The sequence below is a fragment of the Symsagittifera roscoffensis genome, chromosome 8 (assembly GCF_963678635.1).
Source record: "Symsagittifera roscoffensis chromosome 8, txSymRosc1.1, whole genome shotgun sequence".
NCBI lineage: Eukaryota > Metazoa > Xenacoelomorpha > Acoela > Convolutidae > Symsagittifera > Symsagittifera roscoffensis.
In genome coordinates this window covers 4,969,104-4,986,634 of record NC_087069.1, presented here as the reverse complement: position 1 = coordinate 4,986,634, position 17,531 = coordinate 4,969,104, and the positions used below count along the sequence as shown (strand labels likewise).

Below are 17,531 nucleotides of genomic sequence, written 5' to 3'. Positions count from 1 at the left end.
TGGCGAGAGATGAAAAGTGCAAAAACTAAAACTTACAATCATAAACAAAAAAAAAATTTTAAGTAACGTTTCTTAAAGTCTACATGAAAAATAGGAAAACGCCAAGCTTCGCTTATACTTATTTAACATGAGAAATTAAGACAGACAGAAACAGAGTTACAGGCGCGATATGGCGAGAGATGAAAATTGCAAAAACTGAAACTTACAATTAAAAAAAATACAAGTAACGTTTCTTATCGCCTACCTGAAAAATAGAAAAACGCCAAGCTTCGCTTATACTAATTAAACGTGAGAAATTAAGGCAGACAGAAACATAGTTACAGGCGCGATATGGCGAGAGATGAAAAGTGCAAAAACTAAAACTTACCATAAAAAATACAAGTAACGTTTCTTATCGCTTACCTGAAAAATAGAAAAACGCCAAGCTTCGCTTATACTTATTTAACATGAGAAATTAAGACAGACAGAAACAGAGTTGCAGGCGCGATATGGCGAGAGATGAAAAGTGCAAAAACTGAAACTTACCATAAAAAATACAAGTAACGTTTCTTATCGCCTACCTCAAAAATAGAAAAACGCCAAGCTTCGCTTATACTTAATTAACGTGAGAAAATGAAACAAACAGAAACAGAGCTGCAGGCGCGATATGACGAGAGATGCAAAGTCCAAGAACTAAAATTACAATCATAAAAATAAAGAATTACAAGTAACGTTTCTTATCGTCCACATGAAAAATATAAAAACGACAAGCTTCGCTTATACTTGTTTATCTTGAGAAATTACGACAGACAGAAACAGAGTTACAGGCGCGATATGGCGAGAGATGAAAAGTGCAAAAACTAAAACTTACAATCGAAAATATAAAAATACAAGTAACGTTTCTTATCGCTTACCTGAAAATTAGAAAAACGCCAAGCTTCGCTTATACTTATTTAACGTGAAAAATTAAGACAGAGAGAAACAGAGTTACAGGTGCGATATAGCGAGAGATGAAAAAGGCAAAAAACTAAAACTTAAAAATAAACATAAAATAAATTACAAGTAGCGTTTCTTATCGTCCACATGAAAAATAGAAAAACGCCAAGCTTCGCTGATACTTTTTTAACGTGAGAAATTAAGACAGACAGAAACAGAGTTACAGGCGCGATATGGCGAGAGATGAAAAGTGCAAAAACTAAAACTTACAATCATAAAAAAATACAAGTAACGTTTCTTATCGCCTACCTGAAAAATAGAAAAACGCCAGCTTCACTTATACTTATTTAACGTGAAAAATTAAGACATACAGAAACAGGGTTACAGGCGCGATATGGCGAAGCTTCGCTTATAAAAAACGCCAAGCTTTTACTTTTAGCGAGAGATGAAAAAGGTAAAAACTGAAACTGATAATCATAAACAAAAACTTTCAAGTAGCGTTTCTTATCGTCTACATGAAAAATAGAAAAACGCCAAGCCTCGCTTATACTTATTTAACGTGAGAAATTAAGACAAAGAGAAACAGAATTACAGGTGCGATATAGCGAGAGATGAAAAGTGCAAAAACTAAAACTTACAATCATAAATATAAAAATACAAGTAACGTTTCTTATCGCCTACCTGAAAATTAGAAAACCGCCAAGCTTCGCTTATACTTATTTAACGTGAGAAATTAAGACAGAGAGAAACAGAATTACGGACGCGATATAGCGAGAGATGAAAAAGGTAAAAACTAAAACTGATAAACCTGAACAAAAACTTTCAAGTAGCGTTTCTTATCGTCTACATGAAAAATAGAAAAACGCCAAGCCTTGCTTATACTTATTTAACGTGAGAAATTAAGACAGACAGAAACAGAGTTAGAGGCGCGATATGGCGAGATATGAAAAGTGCAAAAACTAAAACTTACAATCATAAATATAAAAATACAAGTAACGTTTCTTATCGCCTACCTGAAAAATAGAAAAACGCCAGCTTCAATTATACTAATTTAACGTGAAAAAATTAAGACAGACAGATACAGGGTTACAGGCGCGATATAGCGAGAGATGAAAAAGGTAAAAACTAAAATTGATAATCATAAACAAAACTTTCAAGTAGCGTTTCTTATCGTCTACATGAAAAATAGAAAAACGCCAAGCCTCGCTTATACTTATTTAACGTGAGAAATTAAGAAAGACAGAAACAGAGTTACAGGCGCGATATGGCGAGAGATGAAAAGTGCAAAAACTAAACTTACAATCATAAATATAAAAATACAAGTAACGTTTCTTATCGCCTACCTGAAAATTAGAAAACCGCCAAGCTTCGCTTATACTTATTTAACTTGAGAAATTAAGACAGAGAGAAACAGAATTACGGACGCGATATAGCGAGAGATGAAAAAGGTAAAAACTAAAACTGATAAACCTGAACAAAAACTTTCAAGTAGCGTTTCTTATCGTCTACATGAAAAATAGAAAAACGCCAAGCCTTGCTTATACTTATTTAACGTGAGAAATTAAGACAGACAGAAACAGAGATACAGGCGCGATATGGCGAGAGATGAAAAAGGCAAAAACTAAAACTTCTAATCATAAAAAAAAACTTACAAGCAGCGTTTCTTATCGTCTACTTGAAAAATAGAAAAACGCCAAGCCTCGCTTATACTTAATTAATGTGAGAAATTAAGACAAACAAGAACAAAGCTGCAGGCACAATATGGCGAGAGATGAAAAGTCCAAAAACTAAAATTACAATCATAAATATAAAGAATTACAAGTAACGTTTCTTATCGTCTGCATGAAAAAAAGAAAAACGCTAAGCTTCGCTTATACTTATTTAACGTGAGAAATTAAGACAGACAGAAACAGAGTTACAGGCGCGATATGGCGACAGATGAAAACGGTAAAAATTAAAATTTACAAACATTATTTAAAAAAACTTACAAGTAATGTTTTTTCTTGTCTTCATCAAAAATAAAATGAAAAATGCCAAGCTTTGATTTCGTGACAATTAAAAACAGATAAAAACTGAGTTACAGGCACGATATGTCAACATATGACAGAGGCAAAAACTCAATATTACATGCATTTTTTTAAAGAATGATTCATAAGTGATTGTTAAATGGCTATTTGAATTTACTTTCATACCAATAGATACGTGGATTCAAAATTTTCTTAAGATTTTGTGTTGGTTCTACAATCGAAGTTAAATTTTAATCAGCGTTCAAATTTTTCTGATGAGATCTTATAATTTATGCGAAGACCAATCTTTTAGGCTGATTTATATTTTTACTCGTGTTCAGGGCATTTGCTAACCTTGTTTTGAACTTTTTAGAAAAACAACCAAAAACACTTTACTTTGATGAGGCGTTGTTCGAAATTTTTTTGTTGATTAAGACTTTAAATTGCACGTTTTTTTATTTTCATGCTTATCAAAAAAGTAAAACTGATATTACATTTTTTGTCATATTAGTGAAACTGATGCGCCCATTACTATAGGTTGATTTTAGGGAGAAAAATAGGGAGAAAAAAATTTTTTTGAAAATTATCCGAACTCAAGAGCGTAGCAGAACATGAAGAATTGTGTTTGGTTATTTTGGTCTTAAAAAAATTAGCAGCCTCGAAACTATTGAATTGCATAGCATTACTTTTATGAGGCAAAACGTTTTCAAAAAATGAGAAAAAAAAACAAAAAAATCTCAAATTTGTTTTTTGGTTCGCTAATTTACAAAACTATTCAAAACTTGTGCCGCCAGAATGAGCTCATATTTGAATCAGCCACAATTTTAATAAGCGGCATCATCAAGAGGGTTTAATTAGTGTTTTTTGCATAATTTGATAAATGAGATAAAGTAAAAGTATAATTCAACAAGCTTACAAATTTCACCGTTTCAGCTTTTTGGCAGTTTTTGGATTTTTCAGTCCATCAGTTCATTCAGGTGACAAAAAATTTGAATGAATTTCCAAATCTGTAACTAACTGTTTTTGCATCTTTTTCTTACATCCTTTAAGCTGAGATGCAATAGCTATCGAGAATTTTACTCACTAGTGTAACAGCAAATTCCAACTGATAATGAAGTAAAAGCAGCAAATGACAAGACTTTGAAGATTTTTGTTCAATAATCAGACAATGGAAGCTTTTTTTGCGGTGATGAATTTATTTTTAGACGAAAATGCATAAAATTAAAGTTGCATGCGTTATTATCAAAAAACAGCTCAAATGTGATGGTTTTTATCGGCTGATGAAAAACGCATAAATAAATACTTGCATGTGTTGCTAAGAAAGAACAGCATGTGCGTTAAGATTTTAATTGGCTGAAATAAAGTGCGTGGGATAAAACTTGCATGCATTATTATAAAAAAAAACTTATTCGTGATAGATTATATCAGCTGCAAAAGAAAACAGAAAAATGCTGAGCTTAAATTTTACTAATTTAGCATGACAATTAAAGAATGAAAAAAATAAACCTGAAAACGCTAAATTGTGACGTGTTTGACTAAGCTATATACGTACATAAGCCAAATTTTGCATGCATGATTATCAAATATAGCTTCGTTTTTTTACCATTTTCTTAAACAATCTATAAACTTGTTTTATACTATTTTTTAGCATGAGACTGAGTTAGAGTTAGATTTATTATGAAAAAATTATTTAAAATATGTTAATGCTGTAACAGAATTAAACAGGTGTTTGAGTTTTAGAACCGAACAAAGTTCTTCGCACCTCGCTCACAATTTTTTTAAAAAATCTTTAAAACTTTCTGCAATCAGAATCAAGATTGAAGGCGCTTTAACATTAAACTCTAAGAGCGTTTTTGAGGTCACCAATACTTGTAGATGATACTCACCCTTCACCATAGTTGCTTGGAAAGTGGCAGGAAAGACAACAAAAACTCATAAATTTCAATGGAGTAAAAAAAAGAGAAAAAAAATTGATTCGAGAAAGCGCTTGTACGACTTCAAAAAAGGGCAAAAAACAAGCCTCGGGAAATAACAATTTTTAATTTACACAGAGGCGAAGCGAAATTTCACAAAACGAAATTATGAAAACTGGTTAAATTAGAAAAAAAGTTAAAAAAAATGGTGATTCAATATTTTCGTAAATCTCGATGAAGGACACCTAGGGCCCAGCCTTAAAGCTGTATGTACGTAATTGATGCTTTTTGAAATTGTTATTTTAATGCAGTGCCAAATAGGAAGTTTAAAAAACGGACTATGCCCAAAATCTTAGTTGTTTTTTTTCTAAATTAAATAAGATGAGTTCAAGATGAATTTTTTCAAAAACATAATATTTCTTTTACAAAAAAAAAATAAAATTTCGCTCTTGTATGAAAAACTCGCGCTACTGCTTCTTTCGATTTAACTTTTTATCTCATTTCTGATAGTGTAATTTTTAAGAAAACTCAGTTTCTTACAAACGGTCAAACTTTAAAAACTTGATTTTCAGACCGTGTACGGTAAAGTAGAGAAGGTTACCACATCGGGTTTCTCGATTAAACACTTAACCTGAGAGTTGGCACAATACTTTTGAGTGAAGTCACAAAATTTCAAAAACAAACAGTCAAAGTTTCAAAACTTTCATTTGTTTGAAGGCCATGACATGTGTTAAGAAAACTGGGCGTTCTAAATAACAAATGTAAGCTTCCAACAATGTTTTGTGTCGATTAAACCTATAATATCAGATTTGGCAGAATGGTTATCGATAAACTCCAAAAACGGTCAACAAATCAAATAAATGAGGTTTCCGAGAATCAAAACTTTTTGTTTTGAAGAAATGGCGCGTAGTCGTTTATGAAGAAGAGTTTCGCATAACCTGTAAACTGATTTTAAATATCCAAGCTTGACAAGGTATTTCTCGAGCAAAGTCAAAAAGTTTTTTTTTTTAAATTTTCTTCAAAAATCAAAATTTCGACTTTTCCGAAGGCAATTTATTTATTTAAAAAATTGAGCGTAGTCGCGCATGCAAAGAAGCTTCCCACTACCGGTTTTTTAAACTCAACCCATCATCTCAGATATGGGTAGTATTTTTTGACAAAATTCAAAAAATTCAGAAAAATAACAAAAAAAAAAATTCCCAGGACAATAGATTTTTGTATGAGAGTTTATGAGTGGCTTTTTATGCAGAATAATTTCGCTTACGTTTATTGAAACCAAAAAAAAACAGGTTTGGCAGAGTAGTTTTTGAGAAAAGCCAAAAAAAAGTCAAAAAATCAAAACTTTGAATAAAAAGTTGACAAAGGAGTTTTCTACAACCTGTTCTTTGGGTTGAACTGAACATTTCATTTATAGGAGAGTATTGTTTGGTGAAATTCATGAAATTTAATAAGTAACTTTTAAAATTAAAAAAAAATAGTTTTCCAAGCAAAATAACTTTTTGTGTAAACCAATTTCAGACTGACCGCTAATTCAAGGTAGCTTCTCACTAACCGTAAACTCCATCAAACCCACCAGTTCAGATTTGAGAGGTAATTTTTCAAGAAAAGTCAAGAAATGGTTTTAAAAAATCAAAACTTCAGTGTTCCGAGGACCATAGTTTTAAGGGGAAAAACGTTGGAGCGTAGCCTTTTATAGTGAGGAGCTTTCCAAGTACTCTCTATTCATTGAAGTAAAAATCTCAGATCTAGTTTTTGAGAGAACGAAAAAAAATCAGTTATCTGTCAAATATTCCCACCACCGATTTTTTGAAGGTTGCAGACAAAGTGCTAGAGAAATTAAGACAGACAGAAACAGAGTTATAGGCGCGATACGGCGAGAGATAAAAATTGCAAAAATAAAAAAAATTAAAATCATTTTCAAAAAGTTACACGTAACGTTTCTTGTCGTCTGCATGAAAAGTAGAAAAACGCCAAGCTTCGCTTATACTTATTCAAAGTGAGAATATAAGACAGACAGAAACAGAGTTAGAGGTGCGATATGGCGAGAGATGAAAAGTGCAAAAACTAAAACTTGCAAACATTAATGAAAAAACTTACAAGTAATGATTCTTATTGTATACATTTAGATAGAAAAACGCCCAACTTCGAAGATACTTATCTAACGTGAGAAATTAGGACAGACAGAAACAGAGTTACAGGTGCGATATGGAGAGAGATGAAAATTGCAAAAATAAAAAAAAATTAAAATCATTTTCAAAAAGTTACAAGTAACGTTTCTTGTCGTCTGCATGAAAAGTAGAAAAACGCCAAGCTTCGCTTATACTTATTCAAAGTGAGAATATAAGACAGACAGAAACAGAGTTAGAGGTGCGATATGGCGAGAGATGAAAAGTGCAAAAACTAAAACTTGCAAACATTAATGAAAAAACTTACAAGTAATGATTCTTATTGTATACATTTAGATAGAAAAACGCCCAACTTCGAAGATACTTATCTAACGTGAGAAATTAGGACAGACAGAAACAGAGTTACAGGTGCGATATGGAGAGAGATGAAAATTGCAAAAATAAAAAAAAATTACAATCATTTTTAAAACGTTACAAGTAACGTTTCTTGTCGTCTGCATGAAAAGTAGAAAAACGCCAAGCTTCACTTATACCTATTCAAAGTGAGAAATTAAGACAGACAGAAACAGAGGTACAGGCGCGATATGGCGAGAAATGGAAAGTGCAAAAAAATAAAAACTTTCAATCATTAAAAAAAACACTTACAAGTAACGTTTCTTGTCGTCTGCACGAAAAGTAGAAAAACGCCAAGCTTCGCTGATACTTATTCAAAGTGAGAAATTAAGACCAATTGAAACAGAGTTAGAGGTGCGATATGGCGAGAGATGAAAAGTGCAAAAACTAAAACTTGCAAACATTAATGAAAAAACTTACAAGTAATGATTCTTATTGTATACATTTAGATATAAGAACGCCCAACTTCGCTGATACTTATCTAACGTGAGAAATTAAGACAGACAGAAATAGAGTTACAGGTGCGATATGGCGAGAGATGAAAATTGCAAAAAAAAAACAAAATCATTTTTTAAAAGTTACAAGTAACGTTTCTTGTCGTCTGCATGAAAAGTAGAAAAATGCCCAGCTTCACTCATACTTATTCAAAGTGAGAAATTAAGACAGACAGAAACAGAGGTACAGGCGCGATATGGCGAGAGATGAAAAGTGCAAAAAAAATAAAAACTTTCAATCATTAAAAAAAACACTTACAAGTAACGTTTCTTGTCGTCTACATGAAAAGTAGAAAAACGCCAAGCTTCGCTGATACTTATTTAACGTGAGAAATTATGACAGACAGAAACAGAGTTACAGGCGCGATATGGCGAGAGATGAAAATTGCAAAAAATTGAAACTTACAATCATTTAAAAAAATTACAAGTAACGTTTCTTGTCGTCTGAATGAAAAGTAGAAAAACGCCAAGCTTCGCTTATACTTATTTAACGTGAGAAAGTAAGACAGACAGAAAGAGAGTTACAGGCGCGATGTGGCGAGAGATGAAAAGCGCAAAAAATTAAAACCTACAATCATTTTAAAAAAGCTACAAGTAGCGTTTCTTGTCGTCTATATGAAGAGTAGAAAAACGCCAACTTCGCTTATACTTATCTAACATGAAAAATAAGACAGACAGAAACAGAGTTACACGCGCGATATGGCGAGAGATGAAAAGCGCAAAAACTAAAGCCTACAATCAGTAATGCAAACAAAATTTACAATTAACATTTCTTATCGTCTACATGAAAAATAGAAAAAAGCCACGCTTTGCTTATACTTTTTTAACGTGGCAATTTAAAACAGATAGAAAGAGATTTACCGAAGCAATATGGCGACAGATGAAAACTGCAAAACTAAAACTTACAAACATTAATAATAAAACAAGTAATGTTTCTTATTGTCTACATTTAAATCGAAAAACGCCCAACGCGCCGATTTTTTTTTAAAGTGAGAAGTGTGAGAAATTAAGAAAGACAGAAACAGAGTTATAGGCGCGATATGGCGAGAGATGAAAAGTGCAAAAATTAAAACTTAAAATCATTAAGAAAAAAACTTACAAGTAACCTTTCTTATCATCTACATGAAAAAAAGAAAATCGCCAAACTTCGCTTATACTTATTTAACGTGAGAAATTAAGAAAGACAGAAACAGAGTCACAGGCGCGATATGGCGAGAGATGAAAAGTACAAAAACTAAAAATTACAACCATAATTTAAAAAAACTTACAAGTAACGATTCTTATCGTCTACATGAAAAAATAGAAAAACGCCAAGCTTCGCTTTTACTTATTCAACGTGAGAAACTAAGAGAGACAGAAACAAAGTCACAGGCGCGATATGGCGAGAGATGAAAAGTACAAAAACTAAAAATTACAACCATAATAAAAGAAGAAGTTTACAAGTAACGTTTCTTATCGTCTACCTGAAAAATAGAAAATCGCCAAAGTTCGCTTGTACTTATTTAACGCGAGAAATTAAGACAGATAGAAAGAGATTTACCGGCGCAATATGGCGACAGATGAAAACTATAAAAAATAAAACTTACAAAAATTAACAAAAAAACATACAAGTAATGTTTCTTATCATCTACATTTAAATAGAAAAACGGCCAACTTCGCAGATACTTTTTTAAAGTGACAAGCGTGAGAAATTAAGACAGACAGAAACAAAGTCACAGGCGCGATATGGCGAGAGATGAAAAGTACAAAAACTAAAAATTACAACCATAATAAAAGAAGTTTACAAGTAACGTTTCTTATCGTCTACCTGAAAAATAGAAAATCGCCAAAGTTCGCTTATACTTATTTAACGTGAGAAATTAAGACAGACAGAAACAGAGTTAGAGGCGCGATATGGCGAGAGATGAAAAGTGCAAAAACTAAAACTTACAATCATAAATAAAAAAAAACTTACAAGTAACATTTCTTATCGTCTACATGAAAATTATAAAAACGCCAAGCTTCGCTTATACTTATTCAACGTGAACGATTAAGACAAACAGAAACAGAATTACAGGTGCCAAATAGCGACACATGTAAAATGCAAAAACTCAATCTTTCATGCGTTTTTAAAAGACTGATTCATACGTGATTGTTCAATGGCTATATGAAATTACTTTCATACCAATTGATACGTAGATTCAAAATGTTTTTTAGATTTTGTGTTGGTTCTACATTCAAACTTAAATTTACTCAGCATTCAAAGCTTTCTGATCACATCTTAAGATTTATGCGAAGACTCGTCTTTTTGGCTTTTCTATTTTTTTTTTCGTTTTAAAGGCATTTGCTAGCCATGTTTTGAACTTTTGAGAAAAACAATCTAAAACAACTTATTTTGATGAGGCATTGTTCAGAAATATTTTGTTGATAAAGACTTTAAATTGCATTTTTTTTTCATGCTTATCAAAAAAGCGAAACTGATATTACAACTGAAATTGATGCGCCGATTACTATAGAGTTGATTTCGGTTTGCGATTTTTCTGTTGCAAATACGGCGGAGAAAAATTTAATTTTGAAAATCATCTGAGCTTAAGAACATACCAGAAGATGGGGAATTGTGTTTGCTCATTTTGGTCTCAAAAAATTATGAGCCTTAACACTTTTGAAGTGCATAGCATTAATTTTATTAGGGAAAACTTTTTCAAAAAAATGAGAAAACACAAAAAATTCTCAAATTTGATTTTTGGTTCGTTATTTTACAAAATCGTTCAATATTTGTGCCGCCAAAATGAGCTTATAGTTGAATCAGCCACATTTTCACTAAACGACATCATCAAAAGGGTTTAATAAATGTTTGTTGCATAATTTGACTAAATGAGGTATAGTAAAAGTATAAAACAACAAGCTCACAAATTTCACCGTTTCAGTTTTTTGGCAATTTTTGGACTTTTCAGTCCATCAGCTCACTCTGGCGACACAAATTTTGAATGAATTTCAAAATAACGAATTTCCAAGTCTGTAACTACCTGTTTTCGCATCTTTTTTTTTCCATCCTTTAAGTTGAGATACAATAGATATCCAGAATTTCACTCACCACTGTAACAGCAAATTCCAACTGATAATGAAGTAAAAGCAGCAAATGACAAGATTTTGAGGAATTTTATTCAAAAATCAGACAATGAAAGATTTTTTGCGGCGATGAGTTTATTTTTTAATGAAAAATGCGTAAAACTAAAGTTGCATGCGTTATTATCAAAAAACAGCTTAAATGTTATGGCTTTTATCGGCTGATTAAAAACGCATAAAATAATACTGGCATGTGTTGCTAAGAAAAAACAGCATGTGCGTTATGATTTTAATTGGCTGATAAAAAGTGCGTGGGATATAAAACGCATGCATTATTATAAAAAAACTTATTCGTGATAGAATATATCAGCTGCAAAACAAAACAGAAAAATGCTAAGCTTAACTTTAATTAATTCAGCATGATAGGTAAAGAATGTAAGAAAATAAACTTAAAAACGCTAAATTGTTACGTGTTTAAATAAGCTACATACGTACATAAGCAAAAATTTGCATGCATGATTATCAAATGTAGCTTTGTTCTTTTTATTATTTTCTCAAACAATCTATAAATTTGTTTTATGCTATTTCTTGGTATGCGATTGGGTTAAAGTTAAATTTAATATGAAAAAATAAAATATGTTAAAACAGAATTAAACAGTGTAAGAGTTTTGGGACCGAACAAAGTTCTTTGCACTTCGCTCGCAAATGTTTTGAAAATCGTCAAAACTTTCTGCAATCAGAATCAAGATTGAGAGCGCTTTAACATTGTATTTTTTCAAAACTCTGAGAGATTTTTTGAGGTCGACAAAATTTGTAGATAATACCCACCCTTCACAATAGTAACTGGAAAGTGGCAGCAAAAACATCAAAGAAGACTCATAAATTTCAATTGAGTGGAAAAAGGGAAGAAAAATGGTTTCAGAAAGCGTTTGTACGACTTCAAAATAGGGCCAAAAATTATACTCGGGAAATAACAATTTTTTAACCTACACAGAGGCAAATCAAAGTTTCGCACCACTTTCGGTACAACGAAATCATGAAAACTGGTTAAAAATGAAAAAAAAAAATTGAAAAGTTGGTGAATCAAAATTTTCGTACAACTCGATGAAGAACACCTAGGGCCCAGTTCTAAAGCTAAATGTACATATTTGATGTTTTTTGAACAAATTATACTGATTTGGTGCAAAATGGGAAGTTTAAAAAACGGACTGTGCCCAAAACCTTATTTGTTTCTTTTCTAAAATAAATAAAATGAGTGCAATTTTAAGACTTTGGAATTTTTCCAAAGACATAATTTTCTTGTACAGAAAAACTTAAAAAGTCACTTCTGTATGAAAAACTCCCACTATTGCTTCTTTCAATTGAACTTTTTATCTCAGATTTGATAGTGTATTTTTTAAGAAAATTCAGTTTCTTACAAACGGTCAAAGTTCAAAAACTTGACTTTCAGACCGTGTCCGGTAAAGTAGAGAAGATTCTCACATCGGGTCTTTCTATTGCACACTAAACCTGAGAATTGGCAAAATAATTTTTTGTGTAAAAAAAATTCAGAGTGGCCATTAATTCAAGGTAGCTTCTCACTACTCGTTATCTCCATCAAACCCACCAGTTCAGATTTGAAAGGTTATTTTTCGAGAAAAATCAAAAAACGGTTTTAAAAAATACAAATTTCACTATTCCGAGGACCATAGTTCAAGGGTAGAAAAGTAGTGAGAAGCGCAGTCTTTTATAGGGGATCGTAGTCTTTTATAGTGAGGAGCTTTCCAGGTACTCTCTGTTCATTGAAATAAAAATCTCAGATCTAGTAATTATATTTCAAATATTCCATACCACAGATTTTTGAAGGTTCCAGAGAGAGTGTTACAGCTTAAAGAGACCAGCGGAGTATGCAGTCAACGAAATTTGTTGGCGTTATTTCCATGGCTACTTTTTGAAGATTGGTATGAAAAATTTTGCAAAAGTGAACTTTTTTTTTACAAAAAGTGATAGAATTTTCCCAAGAGTTTTTAAAAAATTAAAACCCCGCTCTCAAATAATTTCATAACAAGTGTTCTTCTTGAAAAAGAATTCTAGATTAGCCAAGACATTTGAATTGCGAAGGCGAAGCGGAGCTTTGCACCACTTGCTATACAACACAAACACAAAAAAGTCGAAAAAAAATAAATTTTAATAAAAACGAGTTGAACCAAAATTTTTTTAGTCTTGATAAAAAACTAGGGTCCCAGCTAAAGCTGGAGGTACGTGTTTTATCCAAAATGAAATTTCTCTACTCATGCGGCACGAAAAATGTGATTTCAAAATTGAACTTTGCCCAAACAATTAGTAGTTTCTCTACAAGTTTTGAGATAATCAATTTTCTCATGGATATAACAATCCTCTTACAAGAAATTAAGGAGTCGCCGCTTCTGTATTCATCTCAGATTTGGTTGGGTAATTGTTAGGAAAATTCAAAAAAATCTAGAAAAATCGGTCACAAGTTAATAAATGCGGTCGCAAGATTTTCTAAAATTCATAAGTTGTTTCGACAAATAGCAACTTTTAGTCACTAGCGCAAAAAAAAATCCCGAAATCGGATATCTCTACTAAACACAGCCTGAAAATTGGCACAGTGATTTTCGCGTAAGGCAAAAAACTCCAAAAAACTGTCTAAGTTTCAAAACTTCGACTTGTTTAAAGGCCATAACTTTTTAAAACAAACTGTGTATGGCCACACATAAACGTAGGTTTTCAAGAACCTGTTGTTTTGGTTAAACTTTTGATATCAAATTTGGCAGAATAGTTAGCGAGAAAAGTCCAAAAAAACGGTCAACAAAACGGAGAAAAGTATAAACAAACGGTCAACACAAAAATATCTTTTCAAAGAACCATACGTATTTGTGCAAAGAACAGGGCGGAGGATTAAACTCAAAATGTCAGACTTGAGAGAATACTTTTCGATAAAAAAATAAACACAAAACTTTGAAAAAAAAGGTCAAAAAATCAAAAGTCCCGAGGGCCATAAAATTGGGAGTCGGAAAAATTGGGACGTGGTTGCCTAACAAAATGAACTACCGAAAACCTCTTCTTTTATTTGAACCGAACTTCTCAGATCTGACAGGGAAGTTTTCGAGAATATTCAAAAGAATTAAAAAACGGTCCAAAAATCATAAATTAGAATTTTCCGAGGGCGATATTTTTTTGTGTGAAAAACAATTAGTAAATGGCTGCTAATGCAGGGGAGTTTTTTGGTACCCGGTAACTCCCTTGAACTCAAAAAAAAAACAGAGTTGAGATGTTAGTTTTTGATAAAAGTCATTAAGAATCACAAAACCGACAGCAATCAAGAATTGGACTATTCCAAGGGCCATAACTTTTAATGTAAAAAACAACTGGGCGTAGCCATTTATGCAGTAGAGTTTTTTTTAAAAGTCCTAACCATGAACACAACTTGAGAATTGGCATAGAAACGTAGGTTTTCAACAACTGTTGTTTCGATTAAACTTTTGAAATCAAATTTGGCAGAATAGTTAGCGAGAAAAGTCCAAAAAACGGTCAACAAAAGGAAGAAAAGTTTCAACAAACCAATTGGTAAACATACAATCACCTTGAAAAGTGCGGAGAGTGTTAAAATTGTATTTCACTTGAAACGACCTAAAATTATGTCATTAAGTTGATGAGAAGATTTAAAAAAAACAGGCCGATTTTATTTGGGGGCCGAGGTATATTTTTTAAGCAAAACAAAAAAAAAACGAAGGAAAACCGAAGTCAAGGTCATTAAAGTTCTATATTGAAGGACGAAGTCTAACATTAAAGGCAACATTAAAAAAAGCGCGCAGCAAAAAAACGATTCCAAGATGAGACAATTAAGCCGAAAAAATTAATCAGACAAATAATTGGCCGACACTGTTATTTGAAACAGAATATTCCTAGTTTGAAAAAAAAGAGGTCCTACTCAGATTTGAACCCAGCCCGGGTCGAGATCCCGCTCAAAAACCGCTCAAGATTTGAGCGGTTTGAGCGGTTTTCCAGCAAAATTTGAGCGGTTTGAGCGGTTTGGGCGGTTTGGGCGGTTTTTTTGGAAAAACCGCTCAAACCGCTCAAATCTTGCTCAAAAAACCGCTCAAAAACCGCTCATTTCTTGCGGTGATTTTTGAACAGTTTTTCAAGCAAGATTTGAGCGGTTTTTGAGCGGTCTTCCCGGGTCGAGGTCCCAGACTCCCCCCCGCCCCAACTTACCCCCCCTCCCCCCGCCAACGTACTCCCTCTCCCCCCCCAACGTACCCCCCCTCAACGTACCCCCCCCCCCCTCAACGTACATCTAACTCTAGTAAGGGACATCAGCTCTAGTAAGAGGTGAGGGGGGACATCAACTCTAGTAAGAGGTGGGGGGGGGGGGGGGGGGGGTTGGGGTGGGTTGGTGTGCGATCTTATAATCGATTATTTTTGTTATTTTGCAGAGACTGACAATAAAAATCCTGACAGTATATTTGTTGTGTATGTCTAAAACATTGAACATATTCAGTAGAACAAATACAGCGAATATGAAGCTTCAAGCAAGTCAGCATAGACTAACGGATAAGGCGTCTGACTTCGAATCAGAAGATTGCGGGTTCGAATCCCTCCGTGGTCGACTTTTTATTATTACATCTTGCGCGGTTTTTTTAGATAAACCGCTCAAAACCGTTCTAATCTTGCGCGGTTTTTGAGCGGTTTTTTTAGATAAACCGTTCAAAAACCGCTCAAATCGCTCATTTTGAAGCAAGATTTTGAGCGTAATTGTCTAAAAAAATCGCTCAAACCGCTCAAATCTTGCTTCAAATTAGGTGAAAAATCTCGACTCGGGAGGACCTTTGCCGTTCAAGGAAAAATCGTACCTCCAGGCTAAAGTGGCTGGGAACGCAAAAAAAATTGAAATTTTCTTGATCCAAGAGACAAGTGATTCAAATTTTTCTGTGAAACAAGTTTTTAACCCGGAAAAAAGTCTATATTCCAGTTTTACAACGCTTGCTAATCGCAAATAAAATTATTTACTGAACAATTTACGGAAACTAGGCCGACAATTTTTGAACAGACGCCAGTTGAGCGAAAAAAAGCTGACTTTTTTAAACAACATTAAAATCTTTCAAGTCCCCTGAAACTACTCTGTAGTAACCATCTCCCACCGAGTAAATAAAAGTAACTTAGTACCTTCCCAACTAGCACCCACTCAACAGTGATTCAACTGATCATGTTAAACTAGTTGTTAACCCAAAAAAAACTAAATTCCGATTTATTATCATTTGTTAACCGGAGAAAAGTCTAAATTCCGATTTGGCGTTGGTGGGGACGCCCTTTTTTTCTCAGTGGTTCAAACCAATGCCAACCCAGAATGTCAATCTTTTGGTACTATTTCAAGACATCCAATTTTGGCTGACGAACACTTAAACATTTGTAAGACGCTTTTGGCGCCTGTATAGTTATTCTGAAGGCAAGTTTTGTTCAAAGAAGCCAACATGTGCCCAGAATGGCGTGGTTCGGCATGATGTTTTCTAAAATTTTACCAGCAGCGCATAAATTTTTGTAAACGGGGTTCTTCATAATGATAAGGACAGCTCAGAAAATGTTATGGTCAACCTTACAAAAAAACTTTTAAAAAACCGCTCCCCCCAATAAAACTCCAGATTTGCTCCGGTAAAGCACCGCATAAAAACTAGCTTGATAATTGTAAGTGTTAGCTCTTCTTCATCAGTTCCTCTACCGAGCGAGTTATTATGTCTAATGGGTGTCCTGAACAATTTTTCTCGATACGGACAGATTTTTAAAAAACTTTTACAAAATTGAAAAAGTCTTTGTTGATGATAATATTATAATATCGTACTGCGACCCTATCTGCTAACTCAGAAGATATTGAAATATCGGGAAAAAACCTATTTTAGATAAAAACCGAAAAACTTTATGTTTTTGGTAGCAAAATCATTGATCAAGTTCAAATCGTTAGCTGTGTTAATACATCTGTAATTGTTGATATCTTATAGTCAGACAGCGTTTAAAATAAAAAGAATAAGGTTGATCTCAAACATTAAACCAGTATTACATAGGGACTATTGAGATGTCTATGAAATAGGAATAAGACTAAGATATGTTTGGGATTAATTTTTGTACGAACCTATCCGGCCAAAAAAGATAGCGTGTGTACTTTGTCCAAACTTACTCTCTCAGATAGCAATTCAGCTCCATCTCAGAAATTCAAACACATTTGGCTATAATATGCAGTTTTATAGAAGCATTAATTGACGCAGAAACTCAGTTTTTGTCAATTTAGGGGATATTAAACGAACCAGTTTTTTTTTAGTTTTACCCGACTTGCAAAACTTTAACAGTGATTTTTTTTTGCTTACATTGTCCTTTATTCCTTTATTTGTTTCAAGGAAGCTTGCTGACTAATTTTGCTGCTCCAATCATATTTAGTCTTACCAACCGTTCAATTTCACAACCAAAAAATGATCGGACATAATTATTTGATATGTTATACGCAAAAAATGTGTCAGTGGAATCCAGACGACGCGTGAAAGTACAAACATGTGCCTATATTCATAAAACCGAGCTTGGCGTAATATCCAAGCATGTTTTTAATTTTTGCTTCTTTTTTGAACCAGCACGTGCTTTTTAACAGCATTTAGA

The 17,531-nt window shown here is 33.1% G+C and overlaps 1 protein-coding gene across 1 annotated transcript in view; it reads right to left on the bottom strand.

The window, feature by feature from the left end:
- The window catches only part of LOC134853431 (uncharacterized), a 37,198-nt gene extending 26,226 nt beyond the window's left edge, over nt 1-10,972 (bottom strand). Inside the window, exon 1 of the mRNA XM_063869429.1 lies at nt 10,921-10,972. The gene's annotated coding sequence lies outside the window, so the exon portion shown is untranslated. The remainder of the gene's footprint in view (nt 1-10,920) is intronic.
- Nucleotides 10,973-17,531: the final 6,559 nt, after the last annotated feature.